We start from the raw sequence: 21,619 nt of genomic DNA on the forward strand, positions 1-21,619 counted from the left end.
ACACTTCTGCACTTCACTGCGGCCGGCGCTATCTATGCACCTGGACCACCCCGGTGCCACCGTCCTCAGCTCCCCACTCCCCGCTTCCAAGCAGCTGAAGGAGGGCTTTTCCGAGTTACCTGTCTCAGGGCAGCAGCTACATCGAGGCCATCCCCCTTTCTCTGCTTCTCAAGGGCAGAGCCCATCAAAGTCCGAGGCACCTGTGTCCCACGCCTCCCCCAGCGTGGGGCGACCAGTGTGTGTGTGTGTGTGTGTGTGTGTGTGTGTGTGTGGTATCTAACACACAGTAATTCCCGGAAGACAAAGCATAGGTCTGTCCAAAGATGGTCCAGAGTTCAAGTGAAAAAAAAAAAAACAACAATCTCGAGGCACTGAGTCAGTGTTTGCCGCCTGCCTCGGCGTCTGGAGCATCTGCATCGCGGAGAAGGGATTTTAACTCTGAACCTCCTCCAGATCTGCTTGGCAATTACCTCCTCTGGCAGTGCCGCAACAGGTGGCCCCGCCGCCTACCCCGAACTACAGCCTCCTGGTCCCCAGTCCTTGCTGGAGTAGCTGACAGGGTGTGCGCGGGGTGGGGGGTGGGGGGGAGCTATTTTTAATTGTGAAAATTCTGAGTCCTGTGTGCTGGTATTCTCTTGTCACAGTCAACCCCCATTTTTAACGCGGCGGCATCATCAAGATTAACACCTAGAAATGGAAAACTTACCCACTTTTCTATTAAAGAGGTGCTGTTTTTTTAACCGAGCATTTCCCCTCCCAATGGCTTTAACACTTTATTGATAAGACTTCCCCAGCCTTTGCCGTCTGGAGAAGTTGGAGGCGGGGACTTAGGGGTACACGTTGTTTCTTTTTATATCTGATGCTTCTCCCCCCTCCCCTTACCCCTCCCCCACTCAGTTTACATTGGTCAAATTCTCAGCTTCCTCAGAGGTTCTCTATATAGCGTTTGTTCTAGAAGCTTTAAGGCTAAACCCTCTTTTCGGGTAAACCTGCTCGATACTTGTCCCGCGCCCAGCGAAACCCAGGCACCAATGGGTCAAGGTCCCCTGACTTCCATACGGGGAGTCCCATTCTGGTTGGAAAGGCCCTCAAGGGCGACAGACGTGTTGCCCGGCTGATCGAAGTAGGGAACAGGGGTTGGAGCACCCAGGGACCTGGGGCCTCCGTCTTCCTCCCCGAGGTCCCCTTGACTCTGCTGAGTTCCGCGGCGACCTCGCCCGCGTCCCCGCCCAAACCGAGTACTAAACTACCTTGGACAAAAGTTTGAAAGAATCCAGTGTAGAAACAGACTTTACCTTTAAATCTGGTTATAATAAATAATATAAGTATACCCACATAACCACCCAAGTGGAGAGCAGATGCCCAGATTCGCGGTCCCCACGTGTTGCTGGAGCTGGCGCAGACGCGTCCGCGGGCACAGTGGCGAACGTGACACCGCATTTTCTCCGAATTCTTGCCTTCTAGGGTGGTGCAGGGCCACGGGGAGGTGGGGGAAGAGGCTGCGGAATCCATCCGTTCTGCGGGACCACAACTCGGGGTGGGGGGGGGTGTCTCGTACGGCCCCATTCTCCCACGAGAGAAAAGCAATGCTCGTTATGGATGATTAATAGCCGGGCTTTCCACGACCAGGAGGCGCGTCCCTGCCGGCACCACTAGCTTAATAGTTTTAATTTGACCTTTATCATCAGCAACATGCCTCCGGAGGCTGGGAACAGGATTCGCACCCCGATGGCTGCCCTTTCCCTCCTCCACCCAGCGGCGTGCTTCCAGGGGAGGGTCGGGAACTTGCAGCTCCCGCGGCGTCCCCTCCTTCTCCGGAGGGAACAGGCTCTCTGCGACCTAACCCCGGAGCTGTCAGACATCCCCGGGCGTGGTCGGGGCTCTCCCGGGCCTCGGAGTTGGGCGGGGTCTGCAGTGCATCGTCTTGGGTTCTCTCTGGCACAATGTGCCGGTGTGCAGAGAGAAAAACAAAACAAAACAAAACCCAAAAACACACTCCTAAAGTGCCACTGGCATCTATGGAGTGGCGGTGGTCTACACAGTGTGCCTGTGCCTGGAGATGGCGGGGGAGGGTACTGCGGCCAAGGGCAGGGCAGGAGGACAGTGAAGGCCCGCTGGCCGCCAGGGAGCCCTTCCTCTCCCGGTTCAGCGGCCGGGAGCACCCCGAGCTGTGGCTAAAGGGGGCTGGTAGGCTCTCCTGCACCCCGCGAGCTCCCCCGCCTTCCCTGTGTCCCCCGGCTTTTCCAGGAGGAAGATGGGGTGCCTAGCGGGGGTGGGGCGCGCCGGGCCGCGGGGCCGGGCTGTCACGTGCCCCCCTCCCCCGCCACTGCGGCGGGAGTTCCAATCAGAGCGCGCCAGGGGGCTCCTCCTGGGCAGGAACCACCCGGCTCGGCGGCGGAGGGTGGGCCGCCGTCACCTGACCGCCCGCCCCCGCCCCCCGCGAGTAAGGGGCGGTGGTAGCGTCTGCTCGGTTACAAATGGCCCCTCCCGCCCCGCTCGCCCGCTCGCTCGGGCTCGGCGCGGACCCGCCCGGGCACGCTCCTCCCGCCGGCTCCCGGCGTCCCGCCGCCCAGCCCGGAGCGGGCCAGCGGTCGCCGCCACCCTTGAGGGCGCTGCCGACACCCAGTGCGGAGGCTTGCCGGCGGAGGTAGCTACGGGAGGCTAGACCGCGTTGGCGCGCGGCTCTCCTACCCGCAGGTGAGTGTGCAGTACGGGCGTGGGATGCTGCGGGGACAGTGCGGGGAGACTTGCGGGTCCTCGGATGCAGACGCGGATCCGTGCGATGCGCAGGTTAAGTTTGCAGAGCGAGTCCGAGGTTTCTCTCCATCTCGGCCTCCTCTTGCTGGTCCAGCGGTTTGGGGTCTCCCGCGAAAGCCTGGATTTGGGGGAAGGGCTTTGGGAAATTCTTGTCTTGAGATACTTGACAAAGGTTGAAAAGACACATCAGGTGGAGCGTGTAGCTGCAGCTGACAGGGGTGAGACAGGTGCATTCGACTGTGCCTGAGCGTGTGTGTGTATGTGTGTGTGTGGCTCCTGGCTAGGGGGATGAGCCCGAGATAGGGCGAAGTCTCTGCGGTGGGTCATTCCATCCCCAGAAGCCTTAGATCCCAGAGAGGGAAATTGCCCTGCTCTGAGGTGGTCACTAGATAGATGATATGACAGCAAACCATTGACTCCCCCCACCCCACACCGGATTCCTGATATGCCCCTATAATAGCAGGAGTGCAGGTGCTTATAAAGAGTGTGTGAAATTTCAAGACACCCAGAAATTATTCCTTTTACATTTTAACTTCTTGGCAGAAATTAGTATTAAAAGTGCTGAATCATGCAAAAAGATGTGAAAAATAATGTACTTCATGTTTTTGGTAAAGTTTTTCAAAGCTACTAACATCTGCATTTCTGGATGAATGCTTTAAATTTAAGGTGTAGGCACTGGGTATTTAAAAATCACATTTTGAGACTGTGCCCTTGGCTTTATGAGTATCAGTTGCTTTTCTTTCTTTAGAGCGAGTTGTATCCATTCATTATCTCCTACCACCCTACCCCCTCAAAAAAAAAAAACCAACCCAAGACTTTTTTTTTTTTTTTTTTTTTTTGGTGTGTCCACGATTGTGAAAGGAGTGGAGGAAACAGTCCTCGGAAATAGAAAACATCCTCCTTTGATGAGTGCAATGATGGCCAATTTGATTTGTCATATGCCACTGAAGGGAATGTCAAGCTGATAACATGCAGACTAGAGAGAAAAAGAAACAGGAGTTGCCCAGGGAGGGAGAAATAAGCCCTAATCCAATTGTGCTCATCAGTAAAAGAGCTGAAGGAGGGTGCTTCCACATTGGAGCCTGAGTCTTTGGTGGAGGTGGAAGGGCGCAGTTTTTGATGTAAGTTCTGAGGTCAGACACCAACTAGCATAAAGATGATTTTTTAAAAAATCAGTCAGGATTAGTAGAATGGGTGTGTCCAAAGACAGCTCTTGTCCATTTACTCTGGGCGGCATAGTCTGAACTGCTCGTGGCCTGCTGACTCATAAGGGAACTAGAATGGCTTAGCAGGCTTGGATTTTACTTACAGACCCTAAAAGAACCGTACCTGCAACCCCCCGCTACAAACAAGAATAATAAAAGAAAGAAAGCTCCAGCAGAGACATCCATAAACAGAGAAGCTCATCTCCTCTTCCCTTCTCTTCTTCAGGGAGGTTTTCCCCTATTCCTTGACTTGCCACCTTCATTTCAATACCTGTCATCCATGCTTGTGCACAGAACATTTGGTTTGACACAAAGATTTTAATCTAAATCTTAACATGAGAAATAGTGGCACTCCTAAACAGGATTATTTCAAAGGTATTTGTGAAGGATACTGAAAAACGGGAATATGAACGATTAATTGAGTTTTCTTTGCAGCACAGACTCCCTTAACATTGCATGCAAGACTAGGGAGCCCCACCCTGTTTCTGAGCATCTGCATGAAAGGCCCAGAAAGGAATTCGAGAATTGCAGTGGTGCAGAGACAGGCAGTTTCTAGGCTTGGGTATTACATTTACTTTAATGATTACTAAAATTGTGGGGGGTAGCCTTTAATCCATAGGTAGGTCTTGAAAAGCACAGTGTTAACTGTTTCACCTGACAGTTTGTTAAATATCCATTTAACTTTCAGAGGTTGATTTTGATAGAAGAGCGCTATGAAGTGGGAGCTGCTTCCAAATTTTAAGATCCCGGGGCTAAAAGACATGATTGGAAGGACAAATATCAAAACATATAGTAAAGCCAAAAAGAGTTATTTTTGCTCTGGTATTTTTAATACAATTTATTTATAAAAGTAAGTTTTTTAGAAAGACGGGGCTCATTTTCAGGCAATAAACCTGCTTGCAGAATAGACAAGCACCTGGCATCTCAGAACAGACATGCATAATTGGAGCAAAAAACAGGTGAATGAGCTTACCTTCTACTACTTGGTCCTTTAATCAGAACCCAGTCATGTCACGTCAGATTAGGAGAAGGCAAGGCATTTCTGCAGCAAGGCAAGGAGATTTCAAATCTTACTTCAAATCTATGGGAAAGAAAATATTTTGAGTTGCTCTGAAGAAAGAGGCAATTTTTATAAATTCACAAATCATTATGATCATAGCCGTGCTTACCCGCATTGTCTACTGCAGACAGCCGGTCTGACCATGACGAAGAGAGATACCAAGACTTTTTTCTTCCCTTTAAACAAAACAAAACAAAACAACAAACAATTCAAAGGATGCCTACTGGATGTTGCCATTCATTTTTTAAGACAAATAAATTATTTAAAGAAGAGAAAATGATACTTTTCCCCTGATGGCTAGAGTGAATTAATGCGCTACTAAGTCTGGAAGCGGTGACCAGTTAGCAGTATCTTAACAGTTATTCCTGACTGAGCTGAGAGTCCAGGTAAAACTTCTGTGTTCTGTTGAGAATCAATGTAGGTTCAAAGCTGCTAAAACCACCTTCTGCTTTTTTTCCCTTCTTTCTTATGCTCTCTTTCCTCTCTTTAAAATCCACAAGCCACACCTACAAATCCTAGCACCTAGAAGGCTTTGAGATTTCACTAGGAACATACAATCAGATAAACTGCCCATGATTGTGGGTCATTCTGAAATCAAAATAGATCTCAGCTTCAGCCTCAAGAATCAGAATGGTAGGATGTCTCCAGAGCTTTGATCAGACGCCGGTACCCAGGCAGCCTGGTTTCAAAGAGGGTCTTTTCCTAAGATTTGCAGTGATTATTTTGTGGAAGTTAGCTCTGCCCACTTGCACAGTTAATTGCACTGTGAGAAGGTTCCAGAACAGTACTTCCTTGAGTTCTGACAGTAAATATGTAACACAGCATTGTATGAGGAACATTCCAGAACACCCACCTCCTGGTGAAGTGAATGTGCTGGCTGAATAAACACCTGGGCTGCTTTAGCCTGCCAACAAATCTCATTTTTTTCCCGGAAGAGATGGTATTTCATCTGAGCTTTTTCAGGACCCTGGAGAGCCTTGCAGGATGGAGAGGAGCGTCTGATGTCTGACTTCTTTTAGAGTTGGCCTCCAGGAATTTACCTTTTTCCATTTAAGGATGTCAGGTTACATGTATTTCGCAAGGAGATTGGAGAAAACTCACCTTGCTAATCTACTTATTCTAGTGAGCTGTAAGATTAGTAATATCAGTGCATTTATGTATTTAAAAGTTAATTATATATTTTTGGGTGTGTGAGTATTGGGTTGGGTTAAGTGTTAGTAGGAAGAGGCCTTTAAAAAACCACTGGGAGGGGCACCTGGGTGGCTCAGTTGGTTAAGCATATGCCTTCAGCTCAGATTGTGATCTTGGGGTCCTGGGATGGAGCCTGCATCAGGCTCTCTGCTCAGCAGGGAGGCTGCTTCTCCCTCTCCTTCTGTGATCTCTCTCGCTCTCATTCTCTCTCAAATAAAAATCTTTTTAAAAAACTCAAAATAAAATAAAAAACCATTTGGAAATTGCTGCTTCTTAAAAGTCATGTGACATTACATACTTGCACATATATCTCTGCAAAATCAAGAATACACTTTGGTGTGCACATTTTGCCACCTGTGCATGCATCCTACACAAATTAGAATTGCTCTTTAGGATTATTCAGTTGTTTATTTTGAGTAGACTCAGGGTGATAGAGAGGGTTTTATTTATTTATTTTCTGGCGGATATTGGGTTCTGATCCTTCTGTGCTTAGGTATCTTTGTGCTTACAACCCTCAAGAAGAGGCAGTGAACAAATACAATAGTTCATATTATAAGTAAAGTATATTTTTTGCAATGTGTTTTCTTTTAGGTTGCCAACTTAAATGTACTCGTGCTCTAGGTTTTAGAACTAAAAATAGCATGAGAAATAGCATTTGTCCCAATGTAGCTCAGGATGCATCTCTTTTCGTCAAATTCCTGTGAATCTTCTTTACTACTTACGGAATTTGGAAACTATCCAGACTGCTATTGATCTAAATATTTTCATTTTACAGGTCTTCCTTTGATACAGTGGATGGTGACTCTGCTCTTCTGCCCGAGAGTGGTTCAAAGTGTAAGTTCAAGAAACCAAATAATGAAATATCGATAATTCTGGAGCTCCGTGCAGAACAGTTTGTCTTATTTTTGTTCCTTCTACCCAAGACTCTAGCCTCATAAGTAAGCTACCACCCCCTTGGGTTGGGGGAGGGGTGCCTAACTTAGACCAACCGTTTGCTTACCACACAGCAAGGTAATGTTATACAACAATACGGCCATGGAGCAGCATTCTTCTCTACCCTCCCCACCTCATCATTTTTCTGATAATAGAATATGAATCTTTGGTGTCCGGGTGATGCTTGAATTGACACTTTCCCAGATGTCACATCTTTCTGGGTGGCCCTGCCTATTCTAATCTTCTCCCAGCTCAAGCAGACAGATTCCAGTATGGAGACACATCTAGCTTCAGGACTAAAGTTCTTTTGTGCCAGATGAAATCCTGTGGTTACTGTCAAGCTCCCTTTCCTACCACGTACATTAACCCAAATGCGTCCTTAGCTCAGCTGCTGCAGTCACACTATAGTGATCTGGTACAGTTCATTTATAAAACAGGAAGAGTCAAAATCTGTAGGAGGCCATTGCTGTTTCACACAAAGATGTGGATGGTGCAGGATTTTGCAGAATCCCCCCCGGGGTCAGTCCACCTTCTCCACTTTGTGGCTATCAAGTACTTCCAAGTACAGCTCTTTAGGAAGGAAGCTATATGTTCTCAGAAAGGGATTCAGTGCTGGTTTAGACCCCTCCCTGCTTCTTTAGAGATCTCAACATGAATTTAAGATATTTTTGCAAAATTCTTAGGCATTTAATGCATTTCATCAGTGGTCGGGCTCTAGAAAGCTGATTTTTATTAAGAAAACCATCTGCCCTACCTTTTCTTCCCCTTACTTGTCTGCCTTCCTGTCTCTGCCCCCTTGCCCAGAACATGGATTTCCCTGTAATTCCATTCACTAAATATCTCTCCATTTTTGTTTCACTGCAGAGTTTATTGCTAGAGCTGCTAATAGACTTTCAGCACAAATAGTATATTGATCACTTGAAATCTTGTTTGAGCTTGACTGAATATACATAATGGGGTGTCAATCGGGGAAAAAAATCTCATAATAAATGGCAGGCGACTTATATTCATGAGAAAAAATGTCTTGGGCAGCACACAAAATATCATGTTTACTGTAGCATGACAGACTGATTGCGCCGCTCTCCATCACATTCATCGGGTAGATTTTTAATAGCAGAGGCAAGGTTAGAATACCAAGATCTTGGAAGCTTTCTTTCTTTGTTTATATGGGGAAGCAGTTTTGCACACTCTATAGAGTATAAACATCTTCTAGAACCACAGCCAGCGAGAAAGATCTTTTCTACCTGAGGAATTCAGAAATTGCAAACAAATCTGTTTAAGTTGGTGTATATTTAAAATCAGCAACTGATTTATGCAGTCCATATTTTTTAAGTTTTTACCATGTGTGTATCAGTGCATACACTCACTGTATGCAAATATCATTTTCAATGTGTATATGGTAGAGCACAGTATATTTAGAGAAAAGCCTGCTTTACATAAATTATTTTTAAGAACAACCGAGCAGAGAAGTACCCATGCGTTAGGAAAGCTAAATCTTTTTTTTTGTTTTAAAATTTCCCAGTGAATGATAAGTAAAGGAATCCCAATTTTATTAAGTTTTATGAGCAATTCGTTAAAATCCATTTTCCTGATAGAGCAGTGATTATGAATCTATGTATTTCTGGGAAAGTGATATTTTTTGTTACTTTCTGTAGTTGACATAGAGCTGACTCCCTGACGGCTGGTTGTCTGTGTAGAATCCGGCCACAGAGGGAACGTGCAGTATTGTAGTAGCTGTAATCCTGCTTTATCCCAGGACAGTGGGATACATTATACTCTTCCAGCCCACTGGGTGGGGTGCAACCTAGCTTCCATCAGGAATTCTTTGTCTTCTATAGGTGAATGAAGCCAATGGGCTCTTTGCTAATCAGGTTTTAATTGTTGGGTTTTTCTTTTTTTTTTTTAATGGCAAAAATCAAATCACACTCTAGACAAAGGACTCTTCCAGTTCCTGGGCAGTATTCAAGAATTATTTTTTTAAGATTTTATTTATTTATTTGACAGAGAGAGCGAGACAGCGAGAGAGGGAACACAAGCAGGGGGAGCGGCAGAGGGAGAAGCAGGCTCCCCGCCAAGCAGGGAGCCCGATGTGGGGCTCGATCCCAGGACCCTGGGATCGTGACCTGAGCCGAAGGCAGATGCTTGACGACTGAGCCACCCAGGCACCCCAGTATTCAAGAATTTTAAAAGTGTGCTACGGCAGAATTTTCACTTGTTAAATCTCAGGTCATATCTGATAACCAGAAGAACCTATGACTTATCATAAAGAACGGGTGAAATAGGACAAATGAGCCTATCAAACACATGACATCAGGCCCTGATCATGTCTACTATTCTTCCATAGGGTTTCAAGAACTTTTGCTTGGTCTCATCTACTTCATTAAAGTGCTTCTGATTTCTTTTTTAAGGTTTCCGATTAGCAGTAAGAGAATGCAAATTTTGATGAGAAAATGGGATTATCTGAGACCTAGCCAGTTGCAGACGCTTAACAGTATATGATTATAGGAGAGCTACATATTTTTGTAATATCATTTATAAGTAAAATCTTTTATCTATATATTCCCTTATGTATGTATACAGATTTGTAACAGTTAGAAACTATTTGTATTACGTGGTTTTTTGCACGAAGAGAGGCAATCAACTCTGATAGTTTAAGGTTGGGGGATTATGCGTTGAGATTTTAGGACAAACGAGGTTATATGAGAACTTTAAACTCGGGAATTAGCTATTTGCATAAACTTCATTACTTTTAACCTCAGAGAAATGTATGTCTGTAAATGTCAAAACTGGGACTTATTGGATGTCACCAAATTAAATCCTGGGGAAAAGAAAATTGGAAAGAAAACATTTCCCGGAGAAATTTGAGTCTGAAAACTGCATTTACAGGCCTTGCTGTTGTCTTAAGTTTTGGATAGTTTTATTAATTTCTTTTAATTAAATGAAGGGAGAAAAATCAATAGGACCTAAGGTAGAAGTTATATGAACTATTTTCTGACTGAAAGATATTAAAGATTGTGTGTTGGTAATATAATACCCAGTTTGGTGATATAAATACCCAGCTTTAATAGATTGATTTCTAACCAGACCTTAACATCCTACCGTGAGAATATTTAAAGGCAGAACAAATGTAAGCACATATAGATCTCTTCAGTAGAATTAAAAATAACTTCAATATACTCAGCTGGTCCTTGGTAAAGCTTTTGAATTGTTTTAAAAGAAACTTTATTCACTATAAATTTCAAAAACAGGGTCACATTTGCAGCTGTTTTGCAGAAATGGACATTATGATTTCTGAGGTTTGATTTTTATATATGTTAAATGGGGATAAGGAAGTAGCTGGAACTCCTGTATTTTTTTCTTGTAACAGCTATATTTTCGGAAACCGGAGACCAAGCACTTTTCCCTTAGAAGAAGCATAAAGTTACGTTCATTTAATAGAAGAACAGCAGTGGGACGACTTTTTCTTCCAACAATGATTCCAATAATAGCTAGGCTGATGTAATGGATTGAGGGGTAATATACCTTTTAAAAATTGGTGTTTTTTTCCCCCACTTTAATAAAAACACATTCAGGCAAAATAAAGAAAAATTACAATGTACTAATTCAATTATCAGTGAAGTAGTTTGGATATACTACTTTAAATAGATCTAGCTTCACATTTAATAAAAAATTTATTTTCAGGTGTAATTGCTCATGCCAACAGAAAATCAACAGGCAGTTTGCTTAGGGCATGTACCCTCCAAGCTTTATATAAGTTAGTTTCACTAACAGAAACCCTGTGACACAGAGGAAACCTTTATTAAACCCCCATGTGCCTCTTAAGAATCCATATTCCCCATGTAAGAGGGGATTAGCTGGGGCCACAGTCAGCCAATGACTTCTTATACGTACTGATATATTAATAATATAAGTACATTGTATGAATATATAACATACCTATAAGCATACTGTTGTATTTATTAATAGTTAAATGTTTCTGTCCCACTTTTAGGGAACCTAAACCATTCCAGTTTAATTCAAAACCTAATACTGAGAAATGGGCATAACCAAACGTCCTATAACATTAAAGAAAATAGGCTCGACTGTTTCTCCAGCTTAGTTTTTGTTTGAGATACATGCTGTGACAAAAGTTATTTTCTTATTGATAGGCAGACCCCACCATGGTTATGTAGAAATTTAGTGAAAAAGTAATGTGTGGCAGAATTTTTGGTTTGTTTTGGCTTTGGGGTGCGTGTGTGTGTGTGTGTGTGTGTGTGTGTATGTGTTGGGGATGGGGGCTTTAAATTTCATTTTAAAAAATCAAAAAATCAAGTGAAACCAGTTAGTCCTACTTTCAGGTTAAGTCTCTTCATCTTGCTGTGCCACCCCCCCCCCGACCGCCCCGGGGGCCGTGCTTCGGTGAACATGCAAACCCATCATCTGATGGGCTTGATTTTGTCTCAGCCAAGCAGAGGGGATACGCATTCTATGAATTATGTGCCTAACTCAAGAATTTGAAAACCCAGTGTCTTAACCAATGTTATTCTCCAGCAAGGTGGCCATACTCTCTTCAGAATCCTCATTTTGTTGCTGTGCTCTTTCATAGACCCCTGCAAACACCTCTATCTTCCCATGAGTTCTTCAAGATCATTTTTCTCCCTTCTCATTAAAATAAAAGATCTGCGTTCAGGACAAGACTCTAAAAAGTGAAACCTACTATAGACCACATTGTTAGGCTCTTCCATCTCTGGAAATAATTTGGGGGAGCATGACTTTGCAGCCCAGACAAGTTCTAACTCAGGCCTTCATGAACCCCCTTGGAGATATGTCTAGCCAGGTGTTTGTGGAGCCGGGATGCTGCAGCAGGCAGACAGACAGATACTCTCTAGGCAAGGATTTAAATTGACAGTTAAATAAAAACTAAAACAGCACAAGGTGAACATTTATAGAGATGACAACTTCTGCCATTTCTTTGGAGATGTTAGTAAATGTAGGAAAACTGGCCAGATTCCAGGTTTTCTCCTCCTCCTCCTCCTCCTTCTTCTTCTTCTTCTTTTTTTTCTCCTTGTGTAATAGTCTAGGGATGCTGCTGGTGGTGGCCACGATGACTAAACAATCTTAATTTTTCTAGATCTAAACATGAGGCTGGCCAGGTTCCTTATAGAGCCTATTTCTTGAGCAGCATCGTCCAGTGGGACTTTCTGTGAGGACAGAAGTGCCCCGTATCTGCACCGCCCAGTATAGAACCACTAGCCACATGCAGCAACTGAGCACTCAAAATGTGGCTAGTGTGACTGAAAAGCTGAATTTCTGAAATCTTATTTCCTTTTAATTAAAATTAAAAGTTTAAAAAGCCACATGGAGCTAGTGACTACGTACTGGACGGCATTGCCTCAGAGAATCCGGGAAAGGGGTCAGGCTTGCCATGAAGTCCCCTTCGCGGACGACATGAGCTAATGTAGTCCACACTGCAGAAAATGGAGGCTGGTCAGCACTGACCACGGTGCTCTCTACATGGTGGGCCCTGCACAGCTACCTTGCAAATCAGGGTGGCTCCCGTTGCATTCTTGTTCTTACATTTTTAAATAGATCCGAACGCTTTCAATCAGGACACAGTGCATGATATTGTCACTGCTCTTTTTTTTTTTTTTTAATTTTATTGTGGTAGGAACACTTAGAATGAGGTCTACCCTCTTAAACAGATTTATAAGTATACAATACAGTATTGTTATCTATAGGCATAATGTTGTACAGCACATCTCTAGAATGTATTCATCTTGCATAACTGAAATTTTATACCCGTTGATTAGCAACTCTCCATGCCCCCTCCCCCAGCCCCTGGCAACCACCATTCCATTCTTTGCTTCCATTATTTGACTATTGTTGCTGCTCTGAGACTCAGTCCCCAACTGGGCAGTTAGTCTGTTACCCCAGAACCTACTCAGGTCCTGGCTCATTTGTTTGGCTTTGAGTGTCCATATGAGGTGCTCTCAGAGACAGTTCTGGCTTTGGAAGAAGGGCATTAGGGACAAAAGTCTGGATTTGCCCTTCCAGAAGGTCCTTCTACCACTTCCTCTTTGTGGTCACTCTACCCTGTTGCACATGGGTAGGGCTTCACCATCTAATTTCCATGTGGACTCCTGTGTCTGAAAGCATTTACCTCAAGTGTGCTTAAAAAGGAAGCATAGACCCCTCCTTCAGTCAAGGCAGGACCGATTGAGAAGTTAGGACAACTCATTCATCCCACAGGCACAGGCCTCTTACTAAAACCAACTAAAGCTTCCCCCATAAATGTAGAGGGTCTTTTGACTGCATTGACTTTGACATTCTCAGAATCTGTTCTGGGACACAAAAGTCACTGGGCCAGTGGACTTACGCCTGGTGGAGCTTGGGGTCTTTGGCTCCCACCATCCTAAGACTTTACAAATTAGATATGTGGGGAGGAAAGAGGGGTAAAGGATGCTTTGCAGTTGTGACCATCCCTTTTGTGTCTGCCCAGGGTGACTCCATGCAGCCCAGTACCCACAGGAAGCTTGTGGGAGGGACGGACAGCATGGTGGGCGCAGGTGGGTAAGGTGGCACTGTCCTCAGGAAGCTCACAGCCTGGACCTCTCCTCTCCATCTCCCCTTTGGTCCAAGATCCTCCACACTGGCCCTACCTCACAATCACCTAGGAGATTCTTTACAAAAACCTAGAATTAGAACATTTCTTTCAGTTCTCTCCATTCTGTCTTCATGGTTAGGGGGTTTTCAAAACCTGCTGATGCCAAGCCCTGGCCCAGACTGAATCAGAATCTCTGGGGGTGGGGCTTGGACACCGATAACTTCTCAGGTCCCCCGGGGCTTCTGCCATAGTCTGCATCTGGCTACATCCGTAGGAGTTTCTTCTGGGATGCCACTCCCCCCGCCCCCCACCCCCGCCAGCCTGTGTATGCTTGTTGGGTACCTGCAGTGAGTCAGGCCCTCCTAGGCCAGTGTCCTTGGCCTCATCCTCTTTGCTGCCTCCTGGCAGTCTCCTCACTTCTGCTCTCCTCACTGAGCAGATGAGCCCTAGGCCTGTGTCTTGCAGTGACCCCTCCAGACACAGTTTTCTAGCTCCTGCTGGGCATGTCCTTGGGCGTAGGTGAAGGTGTGTGCCTTTCCCACCCTGCTCCCCAGGAATTTGGAATCGTGTACAAACCTCAGCAGCTCCTCCTCCCATGGTCCAGTGTGGTCCCCAAGGCCTGCCACCTCCACCACTGCCGTGGTCCCCTGCAGCGCCCTGTCTCTCTAGCCGCTCATTCAGGCCCATACCATCTCATGCCCAGCTGACTGTCAATGCTCCACATTGGTCTCTGGCTCCTTGGATTGCTCCTCTCTCCGGTCATCTTTCCAGGCTTGTGGAGGGGCTTCATCTGAGGACAGGACCGGTCACCTCTCCATCACCTGCCCAACCCTGCCTTCCCTGCCCCCTGCCCCTCCGGGCTACTGGTAGGGCTCCCCGACCCTGCAGCCCCTGCACGCTCTCTGCTTTTCTGTCTTCCCCTCTGTGTTTGCTGATCTAATCTCCCTCAAGGCCTGCTTCGCAGGGTGCCCACAGGCTTCTTCTCTTGATGCCTGTGGCCAAACCCCTCATTCCTAAGGCCCCCCATCTTCCCCCACACCTCTAGTCCTCGGCTCTCTTTCCTTATCTGCCCTGACTCATATTTGAGTGCCCGTAGGGCCCACTTCCACCCCCTAGCTCCATCCTGCAGCCAGGGTCCGTCCCTACCCACTCTTCAGCTCCAAGGACAGGGCCTTTGCAGGGGCTCTCATCTGTATCACACACCCCTACTGAGGTGCCTGGGACATCATTTTTTAGTGCCCTTGACTGGATGCTCTTGGTAGTGACCCAGGCTCTTGCTTTCCCCCTGCGTGGGGATGTGCTGGGCATTCATCTTGGGCCTCGCAGCCTGCAGCTTCTGCTCTTCTCACTGCTTCTGCCCAACATGCATGCATAGACACACACACGGATGCACACATGCAAGCAAGTGCACACACGTACACATACATGCACACGTGCACTATCCACTCCCCCCACCCCCGCCCCCCGCCGTGAACTCTGTTCCTTCCTGCTGCTGCCTCATTCTTCCCTCCCTCCCTGGTCAAGCTGCTCACCCTTACCTGCCTTCTCAGAGCAGCCTCCCAGCACTTGGGTGGGACTTTTGGAAATTCCTCCACCTCCTTCCTTGAAGGAACAAGAATTTTGAGGCATGGCTGGAAAGTATTTATAGTGTGTATGTGGGGGGAAGGATGCCAGTAACCCTCCTGCTGTTGCCCTCTTGCTGTGTCCCGCAGTCTCCAGCTTAGTTGACCTGCCAGGACAAGTCATGAAGGGTGGTTCGGCGAGCACAGCCTTTCTGTTTTGTGCAGCTCCTGGCTGTACCCAGTAAGCCCCCTTCTGGGGCTGCTGCTTTGTGGGTAGCCTCAAAGGGCTGAGCCTTCCTCTCTTGGAGATCCCTTAGAATGTGGAGATAGCCAGGCCCCTCCTTTGGACAGGTGCATGTTGATGAAGGGTGCTGGCTCTGCCCCCCATTCCCATAGGGCGGAGGGCTGGGAGCACACCAGGGGAGGGAGAAACTGTGGGAGGGAGCTGATCCAGGGTGCAGAGGGCCTCACCCATGGGGGGCAGGGGGGTTGGAGAAGCTTCCAGAACCCAGTCTTAGTGGAGGAGGAAGAAGGCGTGAGAGCCTGAGGACCCTCTGTGCACATGTGTGGAGGCAGAGGGCCTGAGGAGCAGGGCTTACCTAGGAACTATAAGCGTGTAGGGTTCTAGTGCGGGGTAGGAGAGGAGGTTAGGATGTTGGTCCGTCAGCCACTATCTACAGCAGGGGGAGAAAGTGCCCACACCGGTCCTCCCACCTGACTCCGGGCGCTGCAGCAAAGGCTCTCCACGAGCTGGGCGGCATGGCTTGGGTATGGGATGATGACACAGCCAAGGCGGGCCATGTCCCCGCTTGAGCAGCCCAGCATCAGTGTGGCAGCGCCAAGATGGGAAAATTCCCAGACAGGGGTGGGATGAGGAAAGCAGAGAGTGATGGCTGACATACCAACAGCCTCATGTAGGAAAGAAGAACTAATCCCAGAAGGGAAATGGCCGCAAAGCCGCAGTGGACTATGGCCCTGAAGATGGCTGTAACATTCCAAACTTGTCACTCAGCTCAGAGGCCCTTTGGCAACTTCTGGGGAAAAGCACGGTCGGTCTCCATTGCCCTACTCAGGTCTCCCTGACACAGCAACCACCCCCCCCAGTGCCAGGAGCATGCCAGGCTCTGGACTGTGGCACGCTGCCCTCCGACGCCCCGGCCCCCAGCCACCCCACAGGCTCCGGGGCCTGAAACGTGTGGATGGCCCTGGGAGGTTCCCCTGTGAGCCCCTCCCACCAGCATGGCCGGCACCTTCTCCACTCTGCTGTCGATCTCTGGCTGACAATTAAGCCACTGAGAAAGGACAATTCACAACAAGCCTACACAGAAAAATCCTTTTATGCACAAGAATGGCCCAATCCTCCAGATTAGCACCATTTATATCTTTATTTATAGGAGTTACTGTACTTGAGAAGGGTCAAACGGCATTGCTTTAAGAAGGAGGCTGAGTCATTCGATTGAAAGCACACTGAGAGGATTCACTGTCCCCAGGCGGAACTGCGGCCCGGGCCAACAGCCGAGGTTTGGTCAGAGTTTGCCGTGTGGGTGGCAGGGTGCCTGCTGACACAGAGGCAGGGCCCTTGTCATGGAGTCTGTGGGCTGGGGGAGGTGGGGAAGCCTCAGGGATGCAGGCCCGTGACAGGCCCAGCCCTGCTGAGGGCCCCCTGCAGAGTGACACAGCAGCTCAGGTGGGCAGTGGGGAGCTGTTCTCTCGGACGCCCACTCGGACGCCCACCAGTTGAGAGAAGCTTGGGTTCATCAATAATTTCAAGTTACAGGATTGGGAACTAATCTTGTGTGGGAAGGACAATGGTTATTTCTAACTCTCTCCAGTTGTGGGCACGAATGCTCCATTAACTAGTAAGGACATCCCACAGACACCTGTGACCTTCTCTCACAGATATGTTGGCCCGAAGGAGTTGTCTTGACAGAGGCTGAGTGCAGGTGTGGAGATATTCCAATGTCAGGATCTGGAGTGCTTGGGGAAGACTTCCTGGTCCCCTCACCACCTGTCCCTCCAGTCAGGCTGCCTCTTCTTAGTCTCCCAGCACCTGCTCTGCCCCGAGGGCCAGGGGTGGTCAGGATCACACACCGCAGTTGGCTCAAGCTCTGAGGGCATCATCTGAATTGGGAATATCCAGGTATGTGTTCTCCCTCCCTTGGGGTTGGACTTAAATTGGCCACCTGGGCCCTGAGCAGCATTACCTAGGGCCTAGAGGAAATTGCCTCCTCACCCCTATGACTTATTATGACTGCCATTGTTAACTATCACTTTGTAACATTTCCTCAGCTCTTGATGTGATATTTTCATTTTATTTTCACAACCACCCGCGTAGTAGGTACCATGATCACCAATTTGCAAATGAAGACAGTGGCTTAGAGAGGGCAGGCAAATGGCTCAAGGTCACGCAGTTAGAAGAGGTGGAAGCCAGCCATGTTGTTGTCCGTCCTCTCTGAGGCCCAGAAACTGAGTTGCCTCAGGCCAGGCTTCTAAACCAGCTGACCACCTACCCCAGGTGTTTGAATCGTGAGCTGTGCAAGATGAAAAAGAAAGAACAAATCAGAAGCTCAGATGTGCTCCACGGGCCTCATTTCCCAGCCTCCTCTTCCCAGCTGGGCCTCAGGGCCTCTGTAATCCATCCTTGTGGCTCCCCAGGGCCCGCTTTCCCTCGCCTCCCCATGCATATCAGTGAGTCATTTCCTCAAGTTTTTTTCTTAGTTTTATTCCTATTAGAAGAAAAAGTTTTCTTCACAGTGGTTTATGTCTGCCTCTGCAGATCATTAGTTGAAATGTTCCAAAGACTTTCAGAACTATTTTTTGTTTGAATATTAGATTCCTGTCTCTGCAAAGTATATGGCCATATACTATCAACTCTGGATATCGGCTTCAGTGGAGTGTCCAACCTGAAATCTTTTTTTATCCCAACTACTAGTCAAACATTCTGTCACATGGCAACCTAAACCTTAGTTGGAGAAATGACGAGGGAAGGGGGAATGGGTTCATGCTCAGTGGCACTTGTCATCCTTGATTCCCCTGTGTATCCACGTTAGCAGGAAGAGAAACCAAGGCAGATGTAGCCAGCTTCGGGGCAGAGGGAGAAGGCGGCAGGATGAGAAACCATCAACACAGGGTTGGGCGCCGAGTTTATGAGAGTGACAGACCACAGGCTTGGATTCAGATGGCCAGGGTTCACATCCTGGCCGTACCACTTGCTCGCTGCCGTATGCCTTTGAGCACGTTCCTTAACCTCTCTGTGCATCAGCTTCTAAATATGTATAATAATGGTACTCCCTCAAAGGGTGGTTATCAGGACCAATGAGTGTGTGCGGGTGAGCACGCGGAGGAAGTCCTTGCACACAGTAGTGCTCCATGTTAGCAGCAAGAAGAGACTTGTTTCTGCAAAGGACTGTGCAGAATGATGGCTGCAGATATTGCCATCCAACAAAACCCGATACTAATTCCTGTTTTATATGGGCAGAATGGTTGAAGCTCTAGGGAGGTACCCACTTAAAATCAGAAGAGGCCCTGCTGGCCACGTTATAGGATTCAGGGAGATTATGTGATTTATTGTTTGTTTAATTTATTTAGGCCACGCTGAGTTCCACACAGGGTCTGAGCTGTCCTCTGTCTACTTTCTCTCCATGTGCTGTTGCTTCTTGGTGATTGGGGTTAGGCCTAGAATTGGCCCAAGTCCTGCTCAAGCCCCAATTGTGTTGTCATCCGGGGCACCTTCATCTCACTGATGCCCACATCTACCCCATCTCCAGAGTCACCGCCCAAGCAAAGGCCACTGCCTCCCTCTTTGAGCCCACACCCTGGCCTCCATCTGGCCCACCTGCATCTGTTCTCCCTGTCCCTGGCCATACAGCATCCAGGGTGGTCCTTAGAAACACAGATCTGATCACATTATCCTTCTCATTCCCCTCTCCCTGCCATGGGCTGTCTCTGCTTCTGTGTTTCATAACACTCTGCAGTTTCACATTGTACTTGGGGGGTCTCTTTGTTCCTTTGCCTCCATTAGCTGGTAAGGGCCCTGAGGGCAGGATTGTGTTTGTATTGCTCCCCTCTGTACCCCAGTACCTAGCATGGCCTCACAGTCATTGCTTGGGGGCAGACAGAGAGAGAAGTCGGAGAGCATCGAAAGACAGAAATGTCTGGGAGCCCGCCTGCTGAGAAGCCAGGAGGACCCACTGGAGCTTGCTGGGCTGGTGCAGGCATGCTGGCGGTGGGGAGGAAGTCCCTGTACCCCACCCACCTGCCATATCTGCCTCTGAGAGCCAGGCAGGGCTTCCTGGGCTAGGTAGTGCTCGTGGGGGGCTGGGAGGCCGGCTTCTCTCACCAAGATAAATGTGGCAACCATGGACTAGCTCCTGAGGGATGCGATACTGGGTTGGGTGAGAGAGGATTGGGAAAGATTCGTTGAGTACTTTTGGTACCATCTTTCTCACACATCATCTCGGTTCACCTCTACCAAAACTTTGTGGAGTTAGTCCTGTACTTCCCAGGTAACTGATAAGGAAATGGAGGCTCAGAAAAGCTACATGTCATCCTCTCCTCTTCACTCCTGGTCCATGAGCCAAGCCTGAGATAAACAAAGCTCCTACAAAGCGGCAAGGGCTCCAACCCCATCTGCCTTAATATGATCAAATCACTTGATCCCCAGGTCACAGCCAACGTGAGATCTCACAGTGAGGAACGTTCAGACATGATGATGGGCTGTAAAGTGAGGTGGACAGTTTTTACCTGAAGAATCTGGGAACTGTCTGGATCTGTCCAGGAAAGGGTTGCTTAGTTTCAGCAGCGTGTAACCGGCATAACTCCCCTTGTCTCGAGCTTTGGAGGTCTGACAATAAGGTCAGGTGTTGTCAGTCTCCAGATGGAGCATTGACGCATCAGGAAGACAAATAGCAGTGGAGGTGGGTGGAAAAGCAGGATCAAGTCTCCCCCTCCAGATATGGCGCTGCCTGGGTCTCTATCAGCCCCTGAGGTGTTTGAGATGAGAGCTTAACAGATGACAATAAATGGGTAAAATAGGTTTTGGTAACCAAGCCATGATAGAAAGATTGGGGGATGGTGGTAGAAGGTGAGTTACAGGCAAAGGAGAAAGATCAAAGAACTCCGAGAACAACAATTAGCGGTGGTTCCTGACCTTTTCCTCAGCAGAGGACGCCAGTCACACCCTCCTGTCTCAACTCTTGCTCATGAGCATGCCCCACTTCTAGGTGCTGGTGTTGGCCAAACAGACTCGAGCTCCATGCTCTCCACACAGATGGGATTCTGGGGGTAGATGGCATCGCAGAGTCCCCTTAATCTGCTCTTAGGTAAAAGAGTCTCAGACTGTAGCTCCCCTCATGTTGATGGTGCTAGCCCAAGCAAGGAATGGTAGTGGCCTTTAGGGTGAGGGCAGATAGGGATTCGGTTTCAAAGATGTTGGGGAATAACAAGAGGCCCAACAAAGGACCCAGCCTTGCCTTCCAAAAGGAACCACAAGACAATCCCATCCCTGTATTCGCTGAACATCTGGAGATCCAGATTCCTGAGGGACAGCACCCTGAAATCAGTAGATCCAATCCTGGACTGGGACATTAGCTTGCTATGTCACCTCATTCCTGTCACTTTGCCTCTTCTGCAAAAGGAGAGCGCCACTGCATGCTGTAGGATTGCCAATGTCGGGTTCCTATAAACGGAAACCGCATTCGGGTCTACTGTATTTTCCTTTCAAACGCTGATCCTTTAATGGCTTAAGCCACTCTGACCCTGTAACTTTATAGGGTAGTGTTGGTTTTGTTTTTGTTTTTTTTAAATTTTTTTATTTATTTGACAGAGAGAGACAGTGAGAGAGGGAACACAAGCAGGGGGAGCGGGAGAGGGAGAAGCAGGCTCCCTGCTGAGTAGGGAGCCCGATGTGGGGCTCGATCCCAGGACCCTGGGATCATGACCTGAGCCGAAGGCAGACACTTAACGACTGAGCCACCCAGGCGCCCCTAGGGTAGTGTTGGTTTTTATAACTACTATCTTGTGATTCCTCGTGAGTAATTCACAAAGCACTTGTGGTCCAATTGGACCACCTCCATGAAAAGAGGAGAATTGCACACAGCCAGCAATGCTAGGTGCCAAGGCCAGGAAAGGACACCACAGAACCCAGATCGCGGAAAGCACAGGGCATTGGCAGTAAGAGGAGCTGTCCCGAGTGGTCCACACTTCTTCAGGGATGCCCCTGGTGACGTGTAGTCACAGGCCTCCCCCCATGCAGTCAACTGCCCTTGCTCTTAATCCTGACATAACTTAGCCATAAAGCAAGTCAGCTGGCTCTTCTCTGGGCTGGGGT

The 21,619-nt window shown here is 47.8% G+C and overlaps 1 long non-coding RNA gene across 2 annotated transcripts in view; it reads left to right on the forward strand.

Annotated features, from left to right (window-relative positions):
• The first annotated feature begins 2,515 nt into the window (after positions 1-2,515).
• Positions 2,516-21,619, forward strand: part of LOC118528360 (uncharacterized) — a 124,677-nt gene continuing 105,573 nt past the window's right edge. For both annotated transcript variants that reach the window (XR_004913596.2, XR_004913594.2), the window contains exons 1-2: positions 2,516-2,697; positions 6,989-7,047. This is a non-coding gene — a long non-coding RNA (uncharacterized LOC118528360). The remainder of the gene's footprint in view (positions 2,698-6,988; positions 7,048-21,619) is intronic.

Source organism: Halichoerus grypus, chromosome 1, assembly GCF_964656455.1.
Source record: "Halichoerus grypus chromosome 1, mHalGry1.hap1.1, whole genome shotgun sequence".
NCBI classification, from domain to species: Eukaryota; Metazoa; Chordata; class Mammalia; order Carnivora; family Phocidae; genus Halichoerus; species Halichoerus grypus.